This window comes from Artibeus jamaicensis, unplaced genomic scaffold (genome assembly GCF_021234435.1).
Source record: "Artibeus jamaicensis isolate MK-2021 breed Jamaican fruit bat unplaced genomic scaffold, CSHL_Jam_final scaffold_1964, whole genome shotgun sequence".
Lineage (NCBI taxonomy): Eukaryota > Metazoa > Chordata > Mammalia > Chiroptera > Phyllostomidae > Artibeus > Artibeus jamaicensis.
Genome location: NW_026522030.1, coordinates 51,041,796 through 51,068,136, shown reverse-complemented (window position 1 = coordinate 51,068,136; position 26,341 = coordinate 51,041,796).

Sequence of the window (26,341 nt, the reverse complement as noted above, 5' to 3'; positions counted from 1 at the left end):
TGGAATACAATATTTGAAAAGATATATGCACCTCTATGTTCATTGTATTGTTATTTACAACTAAGATATGGAAGTAACCCAAGTTCCCATCAATAGATGAGTGGATAAAAAAGTTGTGGTATATATATATATATATATATGTATATATATCACATTATATATATATACCATATATATATAAAATGGAATACCATATATATAAATATAAATACCATATATATATATATAATGGAATATTACTTGGCCATAAAAAGAATGAAATGTTACCTTTTGCAACAACATGGACAGACCCAGAGAGTATTATGCTAAGTAAAATAAATCATATAGAGAAAGACAAATACCACATGATTTCACTTATGTGTGTAAACCAAAAAACAAAATAAACGAAGAAACAAAATAGAAATATAGACTCATGGATACAGAGAACAAACTGATGGGTGCCAGATGGCAGTGGGGTTTGGGGCTGGGTGGAAAGGGGAAGGATTAAGAAGCACAAATTTGTAGTTACAAAATAGGCACAGGGATATTAAAGTACAGCATAGGGAATATAGTCAATAATACTGTAATAAGTATGGTGCCAGGTGGGTGCTTGAAATTTCAGGGGGATCACTTTGTAAATTGTCTAACCATTCTACTGTACACCTGAAACTAATATAAAATAATATTAAACGTCAACTGTAATTGAAAAAAAATTAAAAATATGAAAATAATAAAAAAGGAATTTATTGAAGGCTGTGGAACTGTGATATTAAAGAAACCCAAGACTAAGATTAGTTCTTGAAAAGAAAAGCAGCAAGGAAGCTTAAGTTAGCAGAAAATCATACAGACAATCTCTTCAAGGTCAGGATTTTAAGATGTCAGGATGAAAGAACTCTAGCCATTTTGAATTATTGTAAAACAGTGCTCAAGAGTCAGATTTCAGGGAGAGAGAAAACCTGGTTGGTTTTGTTTGTCTCAGTCACATGCTTTGTGGCCAAGAGGATAGAATAATTTAATTGGGAACCCCTCAAGGCCACATCCAATGGAAGGCTCGTCCCTCCCAAGAGGTATTGGGGAGATTCTACCAGACGTATGAGGAAGGGCTTCTGGGCAGCCAACAACAGCAGATATTCTTTGCATGTAGGGAAATATCAGCCATGGTACCTGGCCTTTCAGAGCATCTGACAAATACCACTGCTTTGTATCTGACAAATACAGAGTATCCTTTCAGGAGATCGGGGAAAGTGTCAGAGTCCTCAACACTTGAGATGCTAGGGCCTTGCTTGTAAGGACCACAGACTATACCTACACAATGAGCTGATGATCAGGCCCAAAGCACTGAATCTTCTGTTTTTTCTTCCTGTCAGATTTCTGCTTGCTTGAGGCATCAAAAAGCAAATGGACTGAAGTCCCTTTAGCAGCCTGCCATTTTGAAAGCAAGTCACATCTTCATGTGATGGAAAGGTTCATACTCATGGCTCTGGCATTTGGAAAGTTCTTTGTAAAATTTTAATGTGGAGTGTTTATTATTATTATTTATTTTTAAAGTATATTTTATTGATTATGCCGTTGTCTCTTTATTCCTCTCCACCAGCATTGCCCCTCCCCGTCCCCGCTTAATTCATGTCCATGGGTCATACCTATAAGGTCTTTGGTTTCTCCATTTTCTATAACATTCTTAACCTCCCCTTGTCTATTTTGTACCTAACATTTAAAAGGGTGAGTGATGGATTTATTTAAGTGGGACACGGGTACATGAGTGTTTTTGTTTGGTCCATAGCTCATGAATTTCCAAAGCAGTGGTATTTGCCTGGTGAAGCTGATTCCCTATCACCTATGTTCGTATTTTACATACAGTGGCGACATTGGCACTATCACTTGCCTGCTGAGACAGGGGAAGTCAGGAGGATGTAGTATGAGTAGTCAGGCTAACTGAGGTGCATGAAAAAACCAGAGCAGCTTGATGGCTGCAGTTCCAGAAGAGCAGGATTTGGGGAAATATACCAGATGACAAAAATTATGCTATCTCTATCCTTGGTTATCAACCTAGGGCAAGCCTTTTATAGATGTAATTTGTACTGCTCTCAAAGTTGAGACTTCAGTGTTTAGAAAAAACTTGACATCCAGTTGAGATATTAGTGGACAGAAGAAAATACTTTGCTCACTGCGTACCCACTGAGTGCTAGGAATTTCTCTAAGGCTGCACGGTCCAGTGCAGTAGCCACTGGTTGCATGTAGCTATTATATACTTGCAAAGGGGGTAGTACAAGGAAGGAATTGGCTTTATAACTTTATTTCATTTTAATTATTTTACATTTGAAATATTGACACTTAATTCAGTTTTTGAGAAGTTTTGAAATGACTTGGGTATGTAAAGCTGTTCTTTTAAATGTAAATTTTAAGAAACTGGAATATAAATTAAGCATTTTCTGTGAGAACTTAGTGTCTGAATTGAGATACATTGTGAATGCAAAATATGCACTGGGTTTTGAAGCCTTAATATGAATGATTGTAAAATACCTCATGGACACAAGTTTTCTACTGCTTAGGTATCAGAGTGATAAATTGAATGTATTGGGTTAAATAAAATTTTATTGTAATGAACAGGTTCTTTTTTTAAAAAAATGTGGTTACTAGAAAGTTTAAAATGACACAGGTGGCTTGCATTATATTTCTACTGGACAGTGAGGCTCTAGGGCCTCTTGCAGGCACTGTTTTAGAGCCACTAAAACAACCCAGTGAGGCAGGCACTACTCTTCCTGTTTTCAGAGGAGAGGCAATTGAACGAACCTTAGAACACTATTTGAACCTCCCAGAATTACAGAGCTTGTGAGGCAGAACCTGGACTCCCATCCAGGTGTGTGTGGCTCTACTACCTCTTTCCACTCTGTCAGTCTGTTCCCTGTTATTTCTTCCAGGGAAGCTGGGGAGAGTTTGCAAGCCTTCTCTCTCAATTCTCATAGAAAATAAAGCATCGCTAACCCTGTTTATGAACGTGAAGCAAATTAATACAAAAATTCCAACTTTTCTTCAAATGGCAATAGAAAGAATATTTGAGTTGTTGCAAAATGAATGAGCAAAGCCCATCTGCATGAACAAAAGGAGTTTTACAGAATAAACCTAAAACATATTTAAATTTGCTTAGCCTAAGGGCCCAGATAACTTAGTTTAATATTTTGGTTTGGTTTTCTCTTTCTTTCATTTTTCTTTCAGAGGATTTGAAATTCTGGACCATTCTGAGATCTAACATTCTGTGTGTGTGTGTGTGTGTGTGTGTGTGTGTAGCTTTTTGTAAAGAGAATATATATTATACATAATATATATAAAATATATAAATGCAGATAAGGTTTATTTATTTAACAAATATAGAGTTGATTCAACATTAGGAATTCTCAAAATTGTGTTCATTGTTTTAACAGCCTTCAACATGTGATCACCCCAAGAATGCAGAAAGGCATTCTAGGTTGCTAATTTTTGATGTGACTAATTAAAAAATCACCTTAATCTCCTTTCTACTCGATTGCTTTCTCCACATAAGAGGAGCTAACAGAGAACAAAGCTTTTCTCAATCACTTGCAAAACTGATGCCAAAACGTTGCATGGATTTGATGTGAGAGGGTGTAGCACTAACCTGAAGGAGGTGAGCACATGGCTGTCTGGAGATGCACAGGCTCATACCCAGTGAGAGGAAATGTTTTCATGGAGAGGGAGGTAACCATTTAGCAAATCATTTCTTCCACCCTGCTAGGAGCCAGCTCTGTGCCTGGAAAAGCCGCCTCATCTGCTCTGCACCTGTGTGAGCACTTGCTTTCATAGACTGGTTTATTTGCCTTGATCATGTCAGGAGCAGGCAGGCTCAGAACTTCAATGATACTTCACTTCCAGGAAATGTCATAGTGTCAATGACAAAAATGGGTGACTCTAGGGAAGCCTGTCTCCCTTCATCTAGAAGGTTTTCTTGTTATGCCCTTGGCGCCACCTCACTTGGTTATATTCTCCCAGTATCACCCAGGGGCCAGGGCAGGAGGCGGTCTTACCTAGACCACGTGATCGGCACTCTGCCTGGTCCCTTTATCTCACCCCATGCTGGCCACCCCCCACTCAGCAGAGCGGCTGCTGAAGAGCCTTGCTATTTTTACTTCTCTGTGAGGGGATCTCAGGTTACAGATTATATACCGATGAGGTAAGTTTCAGGTACACACACTCATGTTTCTAATTTAGCTTGGCAGTGGTTTCCAACATTAAACAGTCTCTCGCCTGGCTCTCCCTGTTTCCACTCTCCTCCCGTCTTTGCCATCCCCTGCATCCTGGTTCTCAGGGTTGCTTTTCTCTTTCCCCCATAAACCTGCCTGTAGCAATGTGATGCAAGCGCATACTGACACAATAGCAGAACACTTGTAAGAAATGTAGAGGTTTTCAGTTGCCTTCACACGTATAGTCACAGTTAAACCTTGCAACAGCCTGGAAAATTTAGGATTCTGGTAATTATCTATATTTTTTAGATGAGAAAATTAGAGCTCAGGGAGGTTAATGAGTTGCCTAAGAGTCTGCAGTCAAGATGAAGTGCAGAAATGATGGATACACAAGAAAGAAACCTCTGGTTGGAGATACCACCCTAAAAACAGCAGTCTGGAGAAGTAGAACAATTTCCCTTCCCTTCCCTTCCCTTCCCTTCCCTTCCCTTCCCTTCCCTTCCCTTCCCTTCCCTTCCCTTCCCTTCCCTTCCCTTCCCTTCCCTTCCCTTCCCTTCCCTTCCCTTCCCTTCCCTTCCCTTCCCTTCCCTCCCCTCCCTTCCCCTTCCCTCCCCCTTCCCTTCCCCTTCCCCTCCCCTCCCCTTCCCTCCCCTCCCCTTCCCTCCCTTCCCTTCCCTTCCCTCCCCTCCCTTCCCTCCCCTCCCCTTCCCTCCCCTCCCTTCCCCTCCCTTCCCCCTTCCCTTCCCCCTTCCCCTTTCCTTCCCCCTTCCCTCCCCCTTCCCTTCCCCACCCCCTTCCCTTCCTCTTTCCTTTCGCCCTTTGGTTTTTTGTTCTGTTTTCTTTTTTCTCTTTTCATTGGACCCAGACCACTCTCTTGCTGTTTAGGTTGAAATGATTCTCCCAGAAGCCACCTGTGTAATAAGTACACTATATGCATTATGTACTGTGTCATCAATTTGAAACATTAATGTGAATTTAATTAGAATATGGGTGTTAAGGATAAGAGGATACCAATATTAGATTAAAATAAATAGGGGTTACTAAGAATCAGAACTGGTATGCCCACATATTTTTGTTTATTTCAAAATATACTCACACAGTCCATTAGCACTTAAACAGCATTTCTGTGTTAGCTTTAGTAAGACATTGTGAAGACTTGAAAGTATCAATACTTAGATGGCACTGCATCTATCTTTAAGAAGTTTATAATAGAAGAAACAATATGGAAATTAAAAAAAATAAAGCGAAGCTATTTCTTACCAGATTTTTGCTATATACTTGGCTACTTAGAAAGGTTCCTAGAGAGGAGAAACAGCTCTACTTTGAATATCTAGTTTTTCACTGTGGCCACCTTATCTGAAATGGTGCCACTACTTGTCTCTTTAGACACAATTGTCAATATAGTCCACTTGTTGCACACACACGTGTGCTCAGACACTCACACCCCGAGTGGTGCTTGTTCCCTAAGCCTGTCATAGTGACTGTGTTCTCAACTGTGAGGTTGTGAGCTGCTTAAAGGCAGGAATAACGTGTCTTATTTTTATTTAATTATTTATTCATTTATTTCTTTTTGGTATTCCCATTATATGTAGGATAGACAGCTCATGGCATAGCCGAAAAAACATGGAGTTTATACACGGCTTGACAAGTTTTTGTTCTTCTAGCCTCCACTTCCTCATCTGTAAAATGGGGATGATGTAAATATATTATAGGGTTACTGAGGACATTAATCCAGATAATTCCTGTGAAGCATTTAGAATGGTGTCCCACAGGCAATGTTCAATAAAGGCTGACATATATAGTTAATATTTAATAACAAATCAATATTTCATACTAATAAACATGAGTATAATGACATTTATTATACTTACACATGTAGCACATACATAATAAGTATACATATAGCCCCCCATATCAATTTACATTTGTTTGGTTCCATGGGCAGTAAATCTCACACAGCCTCATTCCTCTTCAACGTTTCCCCTGACACTCCAGCACTGAGTAAATTGTTTTCAGATGAATGAAGCAAAGACATAATAATGATAAAAGAGTTTTAAAGACATCTGTCATTGATGAATTTCCTTTTTGATACCAGTCACGATGGTACTTGGGGGAACGAGGTGTGCACTGTGAGAGTGGCGAATTTGATCAGCTACTTCTCGGGAGGAGCTGAAATGGAGAAGCCAGGCCCAGGAAGAAAAGGCATTGAGTTTCACGTGGCTGTGCCAACTTTCTCTTTCTCTTACTCTCTGAATCATATGCTTGGAGGAAACTTTCAGACATAAATAACTTTAATTTGTACTCCACTTCTGTTCCATTTTAGCACAGCATCATTTTTGATGAATAGCGCTTCCAGAATGATTCATTTATTTCTTGTAAAGAGAAGGAACGGGTGGGGCTCATGCTTATTCACTAATTCATTAGTTTTTTCTCATACTACAAAAACAGAATAGTTTCAGAATTAGAGGATGTCGGTGTTGAAATTTTTTGACCTAATACATTTTCCACATGTGTGTTTTTTTTAGCCTCTTTGAGGTCTAATTTATGCACAATAAATTGCGCCACATTAAATGTGCAGTTTGATGATATTTGCAGTTGTAAGAAATTGTGTAACCAATATCATAATCAAGTCACTTCTGTTACCTCGGAATGTTTCTCTGTGGCCCCATTTGTGGTCAGCCTCTTCCCTCAACCCCTGGCCATAGGTAACCATCACTGTGCCCTCTGTCACATTCATATCTGTCTTCTTTCACTTAATAGAATGCTTTCCTGGTTCCTCCATGTTGTGCCTGCACCTGTAGTTTGTCCCTTTTTAATGGTGAATATGTTCCATAGTATGGATGTGCCACAATGTTTTTCTGTGTATCAGGTGAATGCCATTGGTGTTGTTTCCAGTGTTTGGTTATTAATAATGCTGCTGTGGACATTCATGTACATGCATTATTTTGACTTATATGTTCATTTGTCTTGGACATATACCTATGATGGAGGGTGCTGGGTCATAAGTTAAGTATATTTTTAACTTTATAAGATATTGCCAAACCGCCCTGGCTGGTGTAGCTCAGTGGATTGAGCACTGGCCTGCAAACCAAAGGGTTGCTGGTTCAATTCCCAGTCAGGGCACATGCGGGCCAGGACCCCAGTTGGGGACACATAAGGGGCAACCACACATTGATGTATCTCTCCCTCTCTTTCTCCTTCCCTTCCCCTCTCTCTAAATAGACAAATACAATCTTCAAAAAAATATCACCACATTGTTTTCCAAAGTTACTGTATACTGTCCACCCAGAATGGCCAAGGTATGAGTGTGCTGGTCACTCTATATTCTCACCAGCACTTGGGTTTGTCTGTGTTTTCAACTGTTTTATTTCAGTGAGTGTGTAGTGGTATTTCATTGGAGTTTGAACTTGTATGTCTCTAAGGCCTACTGATGTTAACTATCTTTTTATGCTTTTAATGGCTATTTTTTATCTTCTTCTGTGAAATGTCTGTTCAAAAGTTTGCCCATTAAAGCAAGTTCTTAGGGTTGTCTTATTGAGTTGTAAGTAGTAAGTATTCTCTGTATATTCTAGATGTAAACTTTTTGTTATATATATGTTTTGGTAAAATTTTCTCCCAACTTTTGTGTTCTCTTTTGCTTTCTTAATCTTGTTTTTCAAAGAACATGTTCTTAATTTGCATATTTGGATGTAGTTCATTTAATCAATTTTTTCCTTTTATAGTTTGTGCTCTTTGTGACCTATTTAAGAAATATTTATCTCACTCAAACTAACAGATATTTTTCTTTCAGAAACTTTATAGTTTTAGCTCTTGGGTGTAGGTCAGCCATCCATTTCAAGTTACTTTTTATATATGTTGCACAAAGGGGAAAAACAGGAGAATTTCAGTTTCACTAATTTTTTTCTTCATGGGAGAAAACATATTTTGAAAAAAATACCTTTATCCATTGAATTATTTTGATAACTTTGTTAAAAATCAATTGATAAAATAAATCTGAGTCTATTTCTGAGTTCCGTCTTGCTGATTTGTAGATTATTCTTAGGCCAATACCATATTGTCTTCATTACTATAACATTATAGTGAGTCCTGAAATTAGATAGAATAAGGATTCCAACTTTATTCTTCTTTTATTATTTTGCCCATTGTAGGTCTCTTGCCTTTATATATACAGTTTAGTACCCACTTCTCAATTTTTTTCAAGAAACTTTTGGAGTCTTTAGTTCATTAAAATGTAATGTAATTATTGATATGGTTGGGTTTTAAGTTGCCTGGGTTGGCTCTGCTTCAGGATGTAGATCTGGGAGTTTGTTGCTGTGGTTCCATGCTTCAGACTGGGTCCAGGGTTTCTCTACATGTTTTTTTTTACCTCCTCGAACCAGTGGTTATGGGAAGCATATTCTTATTATCCAAAAAGCAAGAACACAGAGAGTAAACGCAAATGTGCAAGCACATTGCAAGATTTGCTTGGGTCATGCCCACCAACATTGTTTTGATGAAAGCCAGTCACATAGCCAAATCTAACTTCAAGGAGTGGGGATGTATAGAAGGCCAAAACAAAGGCAGGGATGAATAGTTCTAATAAGGGGATGTGTGTCAAGAATTCTGACCACTGATGCATCCTAGCAAAGTGAATTGTAAAATTGTGGTGTAGTATTAAAGATTTCCAGAGTCTTTAACCTAAAAAATATATATGCTGAAAAATTTATGAATTTAAAGATATTTCAATTTTGCTTTTAATCTGAAGAGGGACAGGTGGGTGGAGATACAAAGGGAAAATGGTGGCTGTGAGTTGATAATTATTAAGGCTAGATGTGGGTACTAGTGAGTTCATTTCACTACTCATCCACTTTTATATATGGTTAAACTTTCCTATAATAAAATGTTGAAAAAAATAGTCCCCAAGAACTCCTGTGTTAAATTTGTCCCGAGGTAGAAACTGAGGTTCTGAGAACATGTGTTACTTGCTTGATGATGAGACAAGAAGTGATTTGCAGAATGGAGCTAGAACCCAAGTCAACCCTTTTCACTTAATGTGGCTTTCAGTCATTTATTTAGTATTTCCTTAAATATTTATTTAATACTAGCCTCCATGTAAAGTGTTATGGATAAAAAATAAAGATTTCTCTTCTCTAAAATCCTCCACTCTATGGTTCAATGCGCTTTTAAGTTTTAGAATGCCATATGGGAATGCTGAAGTGCTAAAAGTGGGGTACTCACAAACTCAGGGTGTGTAGGGGATGGTGTCCCTATATCTGATTGAGGAAATCAGAGAAGGCTTTCCATAGATGAGGTAAGGTTTGGACCAAGTCTTGAAGGACTAGTTGTATAAGCCAGAGATTGTATCCTGGGCAGTGGGAGCAGTATGTGGAAAGGTGGTGAAGTGTAAGAGAATGTAGCATTATGGCCCTATAGGGGACTGATTATATGTGACTCAGTGTAGTTAAAAAGCTAACTACATTATGTGCATATTGAAGTGTTCTGGTGAGAGAAGGCAGGAGAGATGAGGCTGGATTTATATACTATGTAAAAAATTGATATATAATTCTGTAAATTAGTGTTCCCTGACTAATTATAAGAATCAGCTAGGGCTCTCATTAAAATATAAGAACTTAAGTCCTAGCTCTGATCCAATGACTAAGGATCTCTAGAGGTAAGCAAGTTTGGGAAATGTGATTATAGGGAGGCACCAAAAAATTCTAAGCAGGTGAGTGATGGGATCATATTTGCATGTTAGACCACACTGGCAGCAGTGTACAGGTTAGCTGGGCGAAACATAGGTGCTCAAAGCTAGAGTCAGAGAGATGAGTCAGATGTCTACTGTCAGAGTCCGTAAGAGGCATAATGAGTTTCTAAACCGTGACAGCAGCAGTGGTGATTGAGTGGAAGGAATGTTTAGGAGCTGGGACTGGTAGATTCCAATGAATAATTCCCTCTAGAGAGTAAGAAGAGAGGATTCTCCTTATATGTCTGGCTTAATGGCTGGCATGGTAATTTTGCTGTTCACACTCAGGCAGAGAGTTCAAGACAAATAATGAGCTCACTTTGGGTCTTCTGGAACCTGAGATGTTTATAGGACATAGAGAAGGGTCCAGAGGTCAGGTCTTAGGCTCCAGATAAAAATGTCAGCGGGAGATAGAGATTTAGAAAGTGTCACATGGACACTTTCTAGCGTTCGTTAAAACTCTAGATATGCATTAAGTAAATCATGTAGTTTGAGAATAAAAAGTCAGAGGCCTGGAAAGCAGCAGCATTTAAGGGAGACAGAAAGGGGACTAGATGGAAGGAGCAGGAGAGGGAGTGAGTATTATGAAAATCAGGCAGAAGAAGGTGGGCAAATAGTCTCAAACACGGATGGTAATTTGTTCACCAGATTTGGTAAAACAGATGTTGGCCTTAGAGCATTATCTGCGGAATATTCAAAGCAGATATTATCAATTCAGGCTGAGGACTGAGTGGGAAGTAAGAGAACAGGAAAAAACAGATAACTCTAGAAGCTTTGAAGATACAATGCTCTTCTTCATTGAATAGGAAAGAGGATATATTAGTGGGGAGGGATGTGCAGAATTAACTCTCTTGCTGCATTTTCTCTGGCAAAACCTATTATTTTTGACAGGTGTGAAGGTTTACTGGTTCACATGTTTGAAATAATCGATATGAATAATTTTTACTCCTTTTGTTGAACATTAATTAGCTACTCAGTCATTGTTAATTTATGGCATAGATTTAATGATTTGGAGTAAACTTGCATGAAAGAGTCCAGATGTGACTATGCTATGTATGAAAGAATGAATAGTAATTTTATTCATTGAGCATTTAAGTACCTCTGGTGAACATCTATTCTTATGATGGCGAATTCATGTATGTTTATTTGCATCAAGAGGAATAGTGGCATGTATGGTTGTATAAATTTCAAAACTAATAATACATTGGAAACTCATTCAATCTCCCTCAAATTTTCAAAATCAAGAAAAAGCTTGTACATATATGGACAAGTACATATGATGGGCTAAAGATAGTTTATTCAATAAATGATGTTGGGAAAATTGGATAGATACATGTAGAAAAATATAACTAGACTACTTTCTTACAGACAAGAATAATTTTTAAAAAGATTTTATTTATTTTTAGATAGAGAGAAAGGGAGGGAAAGAGGGAGAGAAACATCAATGTGTGGTTGCCTCTCACATGCCCCCTACTGGCCTACAACCCAGGCATGTGCACCGACTGGGAGTTTAACTAGCGACTTTTTGTTTCACATGCTGGCACTGAGCCACACCAACTGGGGCAGAAAAATTCAGAATGAATTAAAAACTTAAATGTTAGATCCAAAACCATAAAAATCATAGAAAAAAACATAGGCAGCAAAATCTCAGAAATTGCTAGTAGTGATATTTTGTAAGATACATCTCTCCAGGCAAGGGAAACAAAAGAAAAAATAAGCAAATGGGACTACATCAATCTAAAAGGTTTTTCACAGAAAAGGAAAATATCAACAAAATAAAAAGACAACCCACAGACTGGGAGAACCTGTTTGATGATACATCTGATAAGGGGTTAATGTCCAAAATTTATAAAGAACTTATAAAACTCAAGAAACAAATAAGCCAATTAAAAAAATGGGCAAAGGAACCCTAACTGGTGTAGCTCAGTGGATTGAGCACAGGCCTGTGAATCAAAGGGTCACCGGTTCAATTCCCAGTCAGGGTACATGCCTGGGTTACAAGCCAGGTCCCCCATAGGGGACACATGAGAGGCAATCACACATTGGTGTTTCTCTCCCACTCTTTCTCCTTCCCTTTCCCTCTCTCTAAAAATAAGTAGATAAAATATATTTTTTTAAATGGGCAAAGGACCTGAATAAACACTTCTCCAAAAACAACATATAGATGGCCAATGGACATATGGAAAAGTGCTCAACATCTTTAAATTTGAAAGCCACAATGTGATATCACCTTATACCTTTCAGAATGTCTATCATCAATAAATCAACAAACAGCAGTGCTGATGAGGTTGTGGAGAAAGGGAAATCCTAGTGCACTGATGGTGGGAATGCATACTGGTGCAGCCACTGTGGAAAGCAGTATGGAGATACCTTAAAACATTAAAAATGGATCTGCCATTTGACCTAGTGGTTCTACTTCTGGGGATATATCTGAAGGACCCAAAATACTAATGCAAAAGGTCATAAGCACCCCTATGTTCATTGCAACATTATTTACAATCACCAAGATAGGGAAGCAGCCCAAGTGTCCAATTGTAGATGAGTGTATAAAACAACTATGGGGCATTAACACAATGGAATTCTACTCAGCTGTAAAAAAGAAAAATTTACCCTTTGCAACAGCATCGATGGACTTGAGAATGTTATGCTAAGTCAACTAAGCCAGTGAAAGAAATAGAAACACTATATGATTTAATTCATATGTGGAATCCAATCAACAAACTAAACTAATAAGCAAAATAGAGACAGACTGATAGCTAGCAAGCAGGACGACAGCTAAGGTGGGGGGAAGGGAAGGTGTGGAGGGATTAAGCAAAGAGGAAAAAGGACTCATGGACATGGAAAACAGTGTGGTGATTGCAGGTGGGGGAAGGGGTATAAGGGGACTATATGGTAATGGAAAAAATACAGTAACAAATTTTAAAATAAAGAAACTGAGAGGATATGGATTGACTATTAAATCTGACTTTTGAGAGAAGGTATCAGGAAATCCATATGCTAATATTTAACCTTTTCTCCATGATTAGATTATTTTTCTTAGGAGATCTTAGGGGTATAAGATAAGGTTTTAGAATGTGTATCTGTTTTCTTCTGGCCAAGGAAGTGACTTCCTTCTGAGACATAGGTAGATACACTTTGCCTCCTCACACAATCAAAAGGACAACAAACTTAAAAACAAAAAATAATCAGAACTGCCTGAAAATCAAACTGTATGGAAGTCTGACAACCAAGGAGTTAAAGAAGAAACATTCATTCAGACTAGTAGGAGGGGTGGAGATGGGCACACAGCAAGGCTACACCTGGCAGACCAGGTGGTTGAACATTTGTGTGCTGATAAACCAGAAATGACAGCTGGGGATTGAGACAGACCAGTCATCCCAGAGTTCTAGCTCGGTGGAAATGAAGCATCAGAACCTCTGACTGTAAAAATGAGGGTTGTGGTGGTGGGAAATTCCCAGCCTCACAGGAGAGGTGATTGGAGAGAACCAAAGTCCTGGAATGTATACAAGCCCACCCACCCAGGAACCAGTACCAGAAGGGCCCAATTTGCTTACAGATTGCTGGGGAAGTGACTGAAAGTCGGCCAAGAGCCAAGAAAGCAGCACTGTTCCTTCTCTGACCCTTTCCCCACATACAGTGCCACAAGCAGCAAAATGGGTAACAGCCCTGATGAATACCTAAGGCACCTATACCTTACAATATAATAGGTGTGCCAAGACAAAAAAAAATATGGCCCAGATGAAAGAACAGATAAAAACTCCAAAGAGAACTAAGTGATGAAGAGATAGTAAATCTATCAGATGCAGAGTTCAAAATAATGGTAATCATGATGTCCACTGAAATGGTTGAGTGTGGTTGCAAAATAGAGGAAGAACTGAAGGCTGAAAGTGAAACAAAGGAAAACATACAAGGAACCAACAGTGACAGGAAGTAAACCAGGACTCGAATGATTTGGACTAAAAGGAAGAAATAAACATTCAACAGAATAAAGAAACAAGAATTCAAAAAAATGAGAAGAGGCTTAGGAACCTCTGGGACAATTTCAAACATCCCAACATCCAAATCATAGGGGTGCCAGAAGGAGAAGAGGAAGAGCAAGAAATTGACAACTTATTTGCAAATACAATGAAGGAGAACTTCCCTAATCTGGCAAAGGAAATTGACTCCCAGGAAGTCCAGAGAGTCCCAAAGAAGTTGGACCCAAGGAAGCACACACCAAGGCACATCATAATTACATTACCCAAGACTAAAGATAATGAGAGGATCTTAAAAGCAGCAAGGGAAAAGCAGAGAGTTACCTACAAAGGAGTCCGCACAAGAATATTAGCTGATTTCTCAAAAGAAACCTTGCATGCCAGTAGGGGCTGGAAAGAAATATTCAAAGTCATGAAAGGCATGACCTGTATCCAAGATTACTCTATCTAGCAAAGCTCTCATTTAGAACAAAAGGGCAGATAAAGTGCTTCTTAGATAAGGTGAAATTAAAGGAGTTCATCATCACTAACCTTTTATTTTATGAAGTGTTAATGGGATTTATCTAAGAAAAAAAGATAAAAAATATGAACAGTAAAATGACAGCAAACTCAAAACTATCAACAACTGGACCAAACAAACAAAAATAACAAACTAAGAAAACAACTACAACAGGAACAGAATCACAGAAATGGAGAGTTATCAGTGGGAAGGGGAGAAGAGAGATCGAGGGGGAAAGGTACAGGGAATAAAAGCATAAATGGTCGGTACAAAATAGACAGTGGAAGGTTAAGAATGGTGTAGAAAATGGAGAAGTCAGAGAACTTACATGTATGACCCATGGACATGAACTAAGGGCAGGGAATGCTGGTGGGTGGGGAGTTGCAGGGCAGAGGGCAATAAAGGGGAGAAAAAAAGTGGGACAACTGTAATAGCATAATCAATAAAATATATTAAAAGAAAAAGCATGTCTGTTTATGAAAAATCTTATTTTATAATATTTGCTTATCATAACTCAAACACTTCTTTTTTTAACTACATGTTTGATTACATGTTGTATTGTATTTCAGCCAAATTTAAGACATTATTACATTTTTTTCAACCCTGTGTAACTTAGCTGACTTTAAGTAGGATTGAAAAAAGCAAACTTGTTATTAAATTCTGTTCTAAAACTTGTTGACACCACTACCTCCCCCTTTCTCTCCCATATTCATCTGTGAACTTGAGAACATTTTTAGGCTGACAAGAATCATGGGCAATAAATGAAATGCAGATGAGTTTGAGCAGTGCTATTATCAAGACTTTTGTTGTCTGAATAAAGAAAACCTTTTAAATAGGGGCCTAGACAAGCCAACCCTAAGGAAAAAAAAAGATGGTCTTTGATGAGAAGATAACAGATTGCTACTGCAGTGGTGGCGTGGTTACTACTATAGCTGGAATGCGCTAGTGAGTCAGGCAAAGGGAAAAGACAACCAAAGAATGGGTCTAAAATGAAGGGTTAAGAAAATCAGTGAAATTTCTATTTTCTACAGTATGGGAAATGAGGTTATCTGGAAGTACCTAAAAATACATGATCAAATAGAAGAAACATTTTCTCAAGTATATAGGTGAGCTCAGATAAAAGTAAAAAAAAAAGGAAAAAAGTTTTAAATTATTTTTAAAAGATGAAACTAGACTAGTAAGAAGGCACTGAGTCTATTGCTGTCTAAGGTCATTCCAGATCTTGGTAACCAAGAGTCTTATCTTTTAAGGAGTCTTTTATAGATAGAGACTAGGCCTTGAGCTGATTATAACAGGGTGCAGCCAGGAGGGGTGCCCCAAATAGGGATTTGGAATGGGGTCCAGAACTCAAGGTGTCCAGGAAATGTTAGAAAGACATATAAGATGTCCTTACCCTTTCCCCACTCAGGGGTGAGTGGGGGAAGGGACAAATGGAGCAGGGCTATTGAGAGCTGTTTTGCATAGCAATAGTTTTGCAGATAGCCTCTACAATGGTCATTTAACATGTCTATAACCTTTAACTGGTTGCATAGATATGTTAAATATCTGTGGCCACACTTTGAGTCAGGGGGGATGGAAGTGACCCCCCCCCCCCCCCAGCATTGGTGGAAATAAGAATACCACATGGTTTTCCTAGAATGCAGACCCCTGTAGCTTTGGTAGGAGGGAGAGCCACATGCTTCTGGCAGAGTGGGGACCCCCACAGCCATGTGAGGGTGAACCATGTGGCTTTGCCAGAATGGGGATCCCCTTAGCTTTGCTGAGAAGAACAATGTGGCTTTGGCCAGAGTGGGGAACCCCATAACTTTGGTAGACGAGGACCACACAGTTTTGGTGTGATCCCTTTGGCCACGTGACCTGGGAAGCAGGAGAGATTCTGCCTGGAAGAAGTGTGAAAGAATACTTGCCAGTGGGCCATGAGAAGGTGCCACATGGCTTTGGATTAATTAGAGATCCTGCCTGGATGGTGACACAGCTGATGGTGCCAGGAGTCTGAATCATGGATGTCTACTTCTTTTCTTGAGATAGGTACCTCAAATTAGGGTAGGGGGAGAAGGAAGTACTGTGGGCATTTGTGGGTATCCAAAAGGACTTTGATATTTTAATGGAGACATTAGGTCACTACTTTAAGTCTGTATAACTTTAAATAAATATTTCCTTTCCTTTTCACAAATCTCTGGCATTGAGAGATGTTTTTCCTATCTGGTGGCAGACATAACAAACCTGGTAGAGAGGGTCCTTTCAGTAATAGTATATCGTGACCCCCCTTGGCCCTGTGTGGGTGTGTACTGTAACAATTCCAGATCTTGGTAACCAAGAGTCTTAACTTTTAAGGAGTCTTTTAGAGATAGACAGTAGACCTTGAGCTGAGCAATGAACAAGATGGAATCAAGAGCCACTCATGTAATGAGTGGATCTTCGAAGAGCTCACTTGGGATAGGTAGGCCTAAAAAATCCCTGCTGACCAAGAGAAATAACAAAGAAATTATTATCTTAGTCAGTCTCTTGGGTTATTTTTCTTAAAAAGAAAGCAAAATGTAAAATATACTATTTATTCAAAAAGTATAAAAATGTGTCTGTACTGTTTTAAAATAATAATAAAATGAAAATTTGTACCATCACCACTCAGGTTATAAAGCAGATTATTTTTGTACCTAAGAAGATAACTAAATGCCCCCTCTTGATTCCTCTGATGCCTCCCAAGAGTTACCACCATACAGACTTTTATGCTAAATAGTGTCTTTAATTTCTCTACAGCTTTGCCTCTTGTGAAGACATCTTAAACTAGACAGTATTTATTTTTATAATCATAGGAAATGCTTACTCTTGGATTGGAGCCTTGTGTAGAAAAAAGTTTATAGAGAAACTTTTTGTGGCAATAAGCAAACTTGGAGTTTGGAGGGAATAGTACGTTACAGTATAGTACCAACAATGCTGAGTTTTCTGATTTTGTGAAATGTACTGTGACTAAGTAATAAAGTCTTTAATGATAGAAAACACACACTGAAGAATTACCAGTTAACAAAATTAAAATAAATAAAGCAAGTGCAAAGAACAACCCTAATTGCCTCCATGAGATGAATATGCCCAGGAAAGGATGAGTCGAACAGGGTGATTCACTGACATCTCCTTATTTTATAAGACTATATTCTGGAGAAGTTGATGAAATAATAAAGATATACTTGCCAGGATAGGGGAGGAATATTTGCCTTAGGCTGTGTTGGTTGGGGGGAGGTTGCAAATATTCAAGGTTCTTGCGTAAGGCTATGCAGTTTTGTACTACTGCACATTCCTACGTGGTAAGGATGGAGGTTGGCAGGTGGTGCTGAAATTGAGCTCATGCACTTTTCCCCAAGAAGTGGATCCTGGAAGGGATGCCTCTCTGTCATTCCTTCACACATTAAATGTATTTGTTTTTCTAATCCTCCTACCTAGAAGGGGCTCATTTTCTGCAATTTATCTGCCTGAAGGCAGTGCCTCTTAAAAAATTTCCGTGAAGGCCAAGTTCTTGCAGAGTTAGTTTAGCTAGCATCTTACTCATTCCTAAACAGCTTCTATCAAGTAGTTCTCATTCATTTTGAAACCTTCCACTATTAACTTTTGGATTCAGAAACTCCTGGTGCTACTAGTCTGTGTGCCCTTTAACGTTGGATTGGCCCAGTTCAAGTTGGTTCTCAGCCTTCTGCACTGCCAGCTCAGATTTCGACTCTCTTATTTTGGCTAAGTTAGGGGTCATTGGACCACCTGATTTCCAGTTCCAACACTTAGCTACTGTGTTCTCTTTTTTGCTTTCCCTGTCCTCGAAGGCTTGTCTTTTACAAAATTCTTTGGGTGCAGTTTTAGTGGGCTTTCAGATGAAGTGAACTGAGATGCATATTTTAGCCTTTCATCTTAATACAGAAGCCTCTCAGATATCTAGTATTAAAATATAGTCATTGGTTTTTATTTGTTCTTTGAAAATTGATGAAAATGTTCTCTGATGAATGTTTGGAAAAGAACAGGAATAGCACAGTGGCAGTTTCCCCCTCCCCCTCAATAAAATCACAGGACAAAGTAAAGGTCATATGTTGAAAGATCAATTTATGTTATCTCTAGATAAGCTCAAGAAATAAAATGGATGATATCAATGTAAAAAAAAATCTATGTGTCATATAGGGAATAATGTGAGAGGAGATAACCACTAGATTAGTAATGTTTCAGGGATGAAGTCTTTGGATGAAAAAAAACCCTAAATGTCTGTTGCTGCTTTCTCAGATAATGCCCAGTTACAGATTCTGCAGCTCCAAGAGTTCTCTCCTGGTAGAGACATGGCTAGACCTTGAAGTGCTGCGTGCGCTCCCTCCCCTTTGGGTGGTAGGGTTCAGAATGAGTTGGGTCATTACCATCATGATATATGTAGGCATTGCCAACATTAGATTATAGCAAGAGAGTTCCTGCTTCAGGCCCATGCTTTAGTCTCTACCATGGCCCTTCTTCAGACATGTCTGTAGGGTCAAGGCCTCGACTCCATGCCTAGCTGCAGCTTGTTTCACCTCATCTCTGACCATACTCTGGAATCCCAAGATTCCAGAATTTCTAGCCCAGGTGGTTCTAAGCCTATGTCCAGGGTTTGTGTGGTTCTTTTCCCTAGTATACCCTTTTGAGGATATAAACTTGGTGGGTATGAATGGAGAGGTGGACAAGGGGTGGGTTTCTGCAGGGGGTGTGACTGGCGCTTGGATATGTGGGCTAGGTGTCAACAGGTGATTATATGTGCTCTTTGCTGTACTAGCAGAGCTGGAGTGAGAAGAGAAGGGAAGTGGGCTTGGGACCAGGGGCCAAGGAATATGCTACATGTACCAGTGAGGAATCCTAAAGAGACTGAGAACTCCTCATTCAAACCTGAACTTCTAGAGCCTTCTAAATATATATTGTCAAGGTGGGAGAGAATATATTTTATAAAATGATTACTTCTTAGCTTGATTTTAAAGTTATAATTCTATATGTATGTGGACCCCGGTTTTTACTTATATTTTGAGCCCTGCATGTGTTAGGGGTGAGTTTGATGTGGGATGAGACCCCAGGCTGATTTGTGTTGACAGAGATGTATCCTTCCCACAGTTAATTCTAAGAGATCCAAACCCATGTAACTGCACTTGTGGGTCATGGTTTAGCTCCATTTCTCAGAGAAGATTGCCTCTGATACCAGGTTAGGAGCCTTGGCAACCTGACTACAATTGTCCTTCCCTGTTAGCAGCCTGGCTACTGTCTCCTATCCCATCAGCTCTAGCTGCCTTTTGCTTAGGTAGCTATCCTAGGAATCAACATGTGGGGACCTACCTAACTCTAATGACATCAGCACAGCCACATTGGCCATTTCTGCAGTGCCAGTTATGGGCCAGATACTGCCCTGGGTCCTTTATGCACAGGATTTCTAATCCTTTATACCAATGGCAGAAGATAGAAGTTCTAATTTGCAGATAGGAAAACTGAGGCTCAGAATGGTGAGGTAACATGCTCAAGAGCACGCAGTAAGTGGAGGGCTAGGATTTTGAACCTCGGTATCACTGACTACACAGGCTTTAACTATATTGCTTAGCGAATTCCACTCCAGTCGGCATCCACTCATTCAGCTCTCACTCCAAAGCAGTTGTAACAGCCTAAACGGAGGCCTGAACCTGCTGACAGGTAGGGTACCTTCAGCCTCTGGCCGTTCTCCTTAGAAACAGCCCTCTGCCTGAGGTAGACCTCCTACTCCCCTTCTTGCCTTCTTGTTTGGTCTTTCTTCTTCCCTTCTAGCCCAAAGCTAAGCTTCCACACCATCTTGTAGCATATACACACAATGCACTTATTGGCTGTGATGGAAAGTTACTTTCTGTTTGGGCCTGAATTTCACCAAAGAATTGCAGTGATTTCCTGGTCAGAGCTCCTTAACTGTGACACCCAGGGAGGAACGAGGATGTAGTTAATGCACTGAAAGGCAAAATTGAAAAAGACCCCTCCAATCAGTTAAAGTAGACCTTATCCTAAAAACCTATAAAATGGAGGCTATATTAATTTTTAACACCATACTAATATTTCATAAACATAACAGGGCAGTCCATGGTTGTGAAATGTTCTCAGCCAGAAAGCAGGTGAGTTCAGCATTAGCAGTGAATGATGTCAGCTTACCATTGAGAATTATTCACACTTTAGTAAACTTTCTCAGTCAGGATTAACCTAGCAGTCCTAGCTGACTAGAACATTATGTAAAGGAAGGAAAAGTTAGGGTTTTGATAACTGTATGGGTCAGTTAATTTTTCTTGCACCCAAGATCTTTGATATAACTTCTGAGAGTGGCCAGCCTGGCAGAGTTGTTTTATGACTGTATACCAGCCATGGCCAGAGGAACAGTGGAGAACAGGCCAGGGCCAGTGTAAGAAATTCATTCATGCCATGCTGATGGCAGATCAGTGGTTCTATTCATGTCTTTCTTTATTCATTCAGTAATTTTTTCACTAAATATGTATTAAGCAGTTTTTTGTTATTTAATAGTGATATATATCAGGATATTAGATTACATAATTCTCACACTAACCTCCTTCTTAAGGTATAGCTTCTGTCATTAAGGATTTTATTTTTGTCTTTTTACAGTTATAAATAATTTAATGTTGTAGATTTAAATTTCATCAAGAGCTTTTCATCCACATAGAAATACTAACAACAATCTGATTTTAAAGTTTCTATAAAAAACCAACAATAATAGCAAGAAAATGATGACAATGACAAGTAATGAGAGGGTACCAAACCTCTCTGATAATAAAATATATAATAAATCTTCAATAATTAAAATAGTATACTCCTGGAATATGAATACACATTAATAAATAAGGAAACACAAATTTCATAAACCCAAATATATAAAATAATTTAGTATATAAAAAAATAGTGCTTAAGATTGTGGAGTAACTAATAAACGATGCTGAGACAATTAGGTATGTAGTCAAATCACATAAAACTAAATTTATATGGTTCTTAAACAGATGAACAAAGTGATCAACCTCATATTAAGAGAAATGCATGTTAAAACTATAATAAAATAATATTTCTTAATCAATAAAGTTAGCAAAGGTGAAAACTTGGCAAGTGTGTTGAGAATCAACCTTCTTACACTGGTGGAAATGTAAATAAATCTAATTTCTATGGGCAATTTCTCCAAACTGATCAAAGTTTAATTTGAATATAACCTTCGACATAGCAATTCTACTTCTGGGTTCGTATTAGAATTGTTTCTTTGGAAGATATCTAACAATCGGCTTGTAGTTGCACTTTTCAGTAAGGAAAAGTGGGTTGCTGGGGACAAGGGAGTGAATGAGATAAACTTTTTCTTCTATATGTTTTTTATCTTCTCAGTTTTATACACATACATATTCATGCATTATCAATTCAAAATCAAAAGCACTTGCAACAAAAAATGATCTTTCTGTTTAGTTTTAGTTAAATACAAATTTACAATGGATGGTTTTGCTTTACATTTCAATTATTTTATTATGAAACCTATTTTTTTTTCAGGTCAGGATTTCTGGTTTTCAAATTTCCAACAAGTTTTAGTAGGGGGACTTTTGGCCATTGTCATTTTTGTTTTGTATTGGCTATTATTAATTACAAATTTAGCTAAAAACCTTTTAAATTTACTTTTTGATTAATCCATAAGGATATTGTGAGCAATTCTTCTCTTGTAGGTACTAACTGTGATCGTCATTGGCAAAGCAAGAGCAAAGATTAAAGAATATTTTTAGTTTCAAAATGGTGAGGTCATTATATTCCATTAAGTTAAAACCTTCCCCTTTAAGATTATCTGGATGTTATTTTTAGAAAAGATTTTATTTATTTATAGAGAGGGGAAGGGAGGGAAAGTGGGTGAGAAACATCAATCAGTTGCCTCTTGCATGCCCCCAGCTGGGGACATGGCCTGCAACCCATGCATGTGCCCTGACTGGGAACTGAACCAGCAACCTTTCAGTTCACAGACTGATGCTCAGTCCACTGAGCCACATCAGGCAGGGATACCGGAATGGTATTATGAAAGTCATTTAAGTAATATTTTTCTTTTTAGGGTTTTTTTCATAGCTGCTTTCCTGTGTGCTCTGTATATAAGAGAAAGTCTTGGCGTAGATAAAGACAGACCAGGGAGGAGTAGTATACATTGGACAAACTACCGCCTCCTTGATTAAGATATCGATGCTTGCATGTCTCAGAAATGAGGCAGCACCTGATGTTTCTGAATAAACCTTATTCTAAATGGTGGTCTAACGAAGAGACTAATGTTGAGCCCTTACCAGAAACCCTCAAAATGAGATTCTTATTTTTAAATTTGAAGAAAATAATGAATAGAAAATTTCACATAAATTAGGTGGACATTTATAAATTTTAATCAAACTGGGCATTTTCCCCAGTTTATATAAATCTAATAGTCCAGAATATAGCTGAGATAATTCATTATGTCCCTGGAAAATTAGGGAAATGGACCTGTCGAAAGAATTAATTATTTTGTTTAACAAGCATTTATTGAGTACCTACTTTATACCAGGCTTTGGGCTACTCAAGCATCTAATTTACAGAGTTAAGTAAAACATGTCTCTGCTTATCAAGGTACCGTGGCATTTATTTAATCCCTGTATTTTCCTTTTGCATTGCCAAGCAGATCAATGGAAATGCATGTGGTTATTTGTTACATGTTTCACACAGAGACCTGAGACAATTAAAGACTTCACCTTTAGCGAGTAGCTTAAGAAAACTTTTTTTTTAAACCAGCAAATGGTGATGTTCACTTTTACAATTCTCTCTGTATCCTGTGTCATTAAGATGTCAATTGATTGCTAATTGCTCTGCATTATCCATAAGCCACTGCAAACATTTTTAATAGCATGCTCTTTGTTATAATTTAGGGGCAGTGACTGCCGTCTATCTCTTTGTACTTTGGAACGTTTCTTTCTGAGCCTACAGTGTTTGGCTGGCATGTAGGGGCCTGAGGAAGCTTAGCAGAAACCTGGCCTCATGAAATACAATCCCGCCACACCCTGAAATGGATAGATGGTTGTGTCATGCCAGTGTGCACACAGGGACTGGTAAGTGGAAGACTTGTCAGCCAGAATTGTGAAAGGTGCTACTGCACAACCAGTCAGTTCCGCCAAAGGACAAAGCCACCTGCCAAGGGCAAACACGTAAAAGGCCATGAAAATCATGTTTTCCTTCTGTCAAAGTTTGTTCTGAGCATTGAGAGTAGACACTGAGCAAAGTAGGCGTGGCAGCCAGTAAACTCTTCCCTGCCTAATGGAGTATCTGTTTTGAGCTCAAGATTTTCCTGTATCAGTGATAAATAACTTATTCTCAAGGAACTCTAACACAAAAGTTTAATGATGGTTTTAAAAATGACTATTATGTTGGCCTGATAACTGGAATTTAGTGATGGATAGGGCATATAAAATTATTGGACCTGAAACCAAAATGAAATCTTGCTTTATATGTTCTCATTGCTCGATGTAGATTCTCATGGAGGATAACTGGGGCTTGTATGAGTAAAAATAAAAAAATAAAGTTAGGTTATTTGTGAATCTGGAATAGTTTAGTTAGCTTGGCCTTGACTGCATCTTAAACCATCTCCCCAAATCTTTACACTTTTCTTTTTGATTAAAAAGAGAATACATTAAAAAAGATAATTTTATGTACAATTCTATAACTGTCCTCTAAACAGATAACTGTTTGAGGGCTAGTTTCCTAGAAATGTGTGAGTTCCTAATTATATCTCCTAACATCCCATGCAGCCCCCAACTATCTTTTGTTTAAACCAAGGTATCACTATTTTTTGGTTAAATATTGTACTTGATTCTTCTAAAGATTTATCAAATAGAGTATAATCTTGTAACAGTTTTGTCCTTATCTGTTATGGAGGCTCTTGGTGTTTCGTCCAGACCTTTTTACTAGACCAGTTGCATACTCAGGGCTCCAAGAATGTTCATTGTTAGCTGCTAGCGGTTCCTCCTCTGTAGAATCACCCTTGGCTAAATGGGTGCCTCTGCAGCTTGGAGGATACACCACACCAACCTACAGTCATTGACTAAGAGAATAGAAAAGTCAGTCCTCATCTCAAGTTAGGGCTAATTCTGAAGTCAAACTCATGTTCCAGAGCCCCACATGGGACTATGCAGAATCAGCATCCAACAGGGACCACGTGCACGCTTAGCTTTCTTCTGCTCACTTACCCTGCTGTCGTCACACCTCTTTTCCTAACCCACTAACACAAGACTACCTGTCTCAGTCTCTGCCTCGAGGGAAGCTAACAGTCACCATCACTGTAAGCAGGCATGGCAGGCAGGTAGGAATCTGGGGGTGATAGTGGGATAGCAGAGGGCTTAGTACATAATTTACCCTGATAAGTATTTGCTAAATGAATGGATTTTCCAGGCTTCCTGCTTGGACTAAAGTAGCATAGCTATACCAAAAGATCTGCTTCTCAAGCCAGGTTCCCTGGTTCACTCCTATAATGGAGAGAAAATGACTAGGAAAATTTCATAAGGTGTGTTGCTGAATAGGAAGAAATTGATGATTGTTAATGATGTTAATTCATCAACCTGGGTTATTAAGTACTTACTTTTCTCAGCCCATCACTCAGTCCTCATGTCTGTGGTATGTTTGATTGAAAAAAAAAGTACCCATTATAAATCTTCTTATCTCAACATTGGGACAAAATTTATCCGAATGAAACAATTAGAAATTCCAAGACGGTATGTAATCGTATGCTAAAATATACTTTATAGGTAGTAAGTTCCAAAGGAGTTTAGAGATGTAAATCAATGTGGGCGTTGAATTGTTAGGCAAGTCTCCTTGGAAGAATGTGTGTGTGTGCGTGGGAAGGGCAGGCGGAAGAGGCCATTTCAAGTAGAAGAAGTGGTAAAAACAAAGGTGTGGAGGTAGAAGGGAGGATTCATGTTTGCGAGGATAAAATTAGAAAATGGTTTCCTTGAGTTGCTTCATCTTCATATTCTCATCCCACTTTCCAATCTCCAGGCTGCAAGTAGGTATGCTTACTCCTTCCTTTAGGTATTCATTGACCAAAGACTTTTTGAGCACTTACTTTGTTCCAGGAACAGCAATATGTCTAAGGGACGTGATAATGAACACAATACTCATCCTTGTTCTCAAGGAACTGAAAGTTTCAAGCTAGATACAGGTTGCTAAATGAGCAGTTATAACACATGGTACTTATAGAGCTATGAGCATAAATAAGCATAGGATGCTGGGAAAGAACAAAGAAGAGTCATCTAATCTGACCCTGGGAGAAGGTATAAACATAGGCTTCCTGAGTAAGTGCCATTTAATTTGAGACCCAAAGTATGGTTAGAAGTTTGGTAGGTAAAGGAGGGTGCAAGGGAAAAATTCTAAATTTAAAAGAAAGCTAAGAGCTTTGAGGAAAGAAGAGTGGTACAATGTGGCTAATGTTAGTAAAGATAAAAAGAGAGAGGATCGTAAAACAAACAAACAACAACAACAAAACCCCCCACAGATGCCAGATCAGGAACAACCATGTAACTAAGAAAAGGAATATGGATTTTGTCTTGAGGGCCATGACAACCATTGAATGACTTAAGTATTAAAATGACATGATTATATCGTTGTTCCTGAAATGTTGCTTCAGCTGGAGTAGTTTGAATGGCAAGAGACCAAAAGGAAACTGGATGGACACATTAAGAAACTTAGTTATACTCATAGCAAATAATGGTGAGAATGGAGATAAATGGAGTTAAGAACAACATAAATTTGTGTTTTATTGGTTTTGAGAGAACAAAGTAAGAATGGTCAAGGATAATACTGAAGAAAATAGCTTAAGCACATAGTAAGAGTGATAGTGTTTTCCTCACATTAGGGAGCATGAGTGGAAGAGCGAGATTGGTGAAATGATGATTATTGTGTTTTGGACATACTGAACTTCAGGATCCTGGGAATGTTCAAGTGGAGA